Below are 2,774 nucleotides of genomic sequence, written 5' to 3' on the forward strand. Positions count from 1 at the left end.
CATAAAATCGGGTCCGGTTTTTCCTTGTCCCGAGGAGTTTCACGAAACCGTGAATGATCAATGGCGCTGTATCAAACATATGTTTGTGGTGCCCAAGAGATTCCAGTACCGTTATCCCTTCGGTGGATCCGGTGGATTCTCACTGGACTGTGGCTCCTAAGGTGGACCACACTGTGTCCAGGTTAAAAAAAGCCACTTTCTCTAATCGCCTTCCAGGACGGCCCAAACTTGAGATGATAGGCTCCTCCTACCGGAAACACAATCAATCAACATAGTTAAAAGGCCCCACCCTTCCCTCTGCCCCTCAGTTTAGATTGTGTTTCTTCCTCCGAAACGTTTATTTTCACTGACCTGCAGACTTTTGTAGTCCTATGGTCCCTCTGTGAGCCAGGTTCTGCAAAGCTGTGAGAGTGGAGCTCTACCTGCCACCTTCCTTGGGTTTCTCATAGGTCGTCCCCCGCATCGGTAAAACCGTCGGTCACCCTCTAGGTTTTTTCCGTTTCCCGGCGCCAGCAGCTCTCCTCCACAGGACTCGGTTTCAAATTTCCCATCGGAGGTGACGTCAGACGCGGGCGCGTCAAGCCTCGCTATCGGAGCGGAAGGAGCTCGGCAGCATCCAGTGACATCAGTTCCTGTCGCACAATGCGGAAGAGGAAGGTGGAGGAGACGCCGGAACTACTGTCATGCGGTAGTGCAGACTCCCAGGCCGCAGGAGCTCGGACCGCTGCCAGGGAGATGAAGCCTTCTACTCACCCACCGTGGAAGGAAGAAGGGCTGGGCCAAGCAACGGCAGCCAAACCCAGGTTGGACCCGGGTAAGTGCTGCAGTGCATCTGGTTTAGGCAACCGTTTTCTAAGTCTGCTGATGTTTTTTTCTGACATAGAAATGCTTGATGTTCCCTCTCCCTGACCATAGTCGGACTGATTGAGTGTCCTTTCTATGATTCTTTATATTTTACAAACTTGGAAGAGTGATACTAATGTTGTATCCGGTCTTCCATAGTCCCAGAGCGGTGCTCAGGAAACCTCTACTGCCTCACCAGTGTTATTAGGTTCTGTTGCCTCAAGAAAGTGTGGTAATTGTGCAGACAGACTGCCTAGCTCCCACACAAATCCATTCTGCTACAAATGTATTTATAAGATAGCAGGGAAAGAATCGTCAGCCCTAATGAAGGATTTCATAAAGACTGTCCAAGAGGAAATGCTGACGACAATTCAGACTGTGAGGTCGTCATTAGGTAATTCAGGATCCACCGTGTCTCCTGCAGGGGAGGGTACCTCCTCACAGGAGAGTCTTTCTGTTAGGCCAGGACAGTCCAGCCAGTTACTTTCACAGAGTCTACCTTCAGGGTTACAGAGGAGTAGACAGAAGAGGATAGAGACTGCTCAGCCTCCCAATCCAGCTCAGAGGGAGAAGGAGAAAGGGACTCAGAGAAACCAGAGGAGACAGAACCAACCAGAAATCTGTTTTGGCTAGATAACATGCAAGGGCTCCTTCAAGCAGTGTATGCTTCTGAAGAGATACCCGATTTACCAAAAGAGACTTCAGCCCAGGATAGACTCTAGAAGGGTCTAGGTAAGACTCCTTCTAGAGTTTTTTTTCCTATCCACCAATCCCTCAAGGGGTTGGTTCTCCAACAATGGCAACGGCCGGAGACTAAGTTTAGCAGACCAGTTTCCTGGAAACGCAGATTTCACTTTAAGGAAGAGGATATCGAACAGCTGATAAGTCCTAAACTAGATGCACCTTTGGCACAAGTAACCAAAAAGTCTGACCTCTCCTTTGCTGATACAGGCAGTATTAAGGATGTCATGAATAGAAAAGCGGAGTCCCTTCTGAGGAAGGCCTGGGAGGCTAATGCTTCTACTATGGCTCCAGCATTAGCTGCCTCCTGTGTGGCAAGGAATACTTTTTGTTGGCTTGACAGGCTGAACAAAAACTTACCGCAAGAGAAAACTCAAGACCTACAGGACTCCCTTTCACTAATAGGGAAAGCAGTAGCTTACTTGGCTGATGCAGCGGTGGAGTCTGTTGTAGCCTCTGCCAAAACAGGTGCCCTCTTAAATTCGGCCAGAAGAGCCATTTGGCTAAAAGAATGGGAGGGAGACCTTACCTCAAAAACAAAGCTCTGCGCTTTGCCTTTTGAGGGATCTCTACTCTTTGGATCTGGTTTGGATGAGGTCTTAGCCAGGTCCTCAGAAAGGGGGAAGAAATTCCCGGTGAAGAGGAAGGAGGTTCCCAGGAAATTTTTTCGAGGCCCCCAGGAACAAAGTCAAAATAGACGTAAAAGAGAACCTAACAAAAGATGGCGTTTCAGGAAGGGAAGACAAAGGAACAATTTGCTCTTTCCTTCCACTGCAGGCTCAAGAGACAAGTGACACCAGCGTCAAGGTGGGGGGCAGACTGAATCAATTTCTCACCCATTGGAAAGAAATTTCAGTCTCCCCATATATTTACACCCTCATTCAGGAAGGTTATTGCCTTCAATTCACTTTGATACCTCCTATTACAATAACCCTGACCCAAATCCCCAAAAAACCCCTAACAAAAGAAGCCCTACTACAAGGAATTCAAGAACTGGCAGAGCAGCTAGTAATTCTAGTTCCAGTAGATCAACCTCTTCAAGGTTTCTACTCCCATGTGTTTGTGGTCCCAAAGGCATCAGGCAAGTTCCGCCTGATAATAAACCTAAAAAAGCTCAACCGGTTCCTGAGGTACAAAAATTTTTCGATGGAAACTATTTATTCAGTACGGAAAAACGTACTAAAAGACGT

General features: G+C 47.9%; 1 pseudogene across 1 annotated transcript; it reads left to right on the plus strand.

The window, feature by feature from the left end:
* Positions 1-1,481: 1,481 nt before the first annotated feature.
* On the plus strand, positions 1,482-2,378 carry LOC309561637 (lamina-associated polypeptide 2-like; annotated as a pseudogene). The gene has a single exon. The product of its transcript is annotated as a lamina-associated polypeptide 2-like (transcript).
* Positions 2,379-2,774: the final 396 nt, after the last annotated feature.

The sequence above is a fragment of the Pelophylax lessonae genome (genome assembly GCF_965119305.1).
Source record: "Pelophylax lessonae genome assembly, chromosome: 8".
Lineage (NCBI taxonomy): Eukaryota > Metazoa > Chordata > Amphibia > Anura > Ranidae > Pelophylax > Pelophylax lessonae.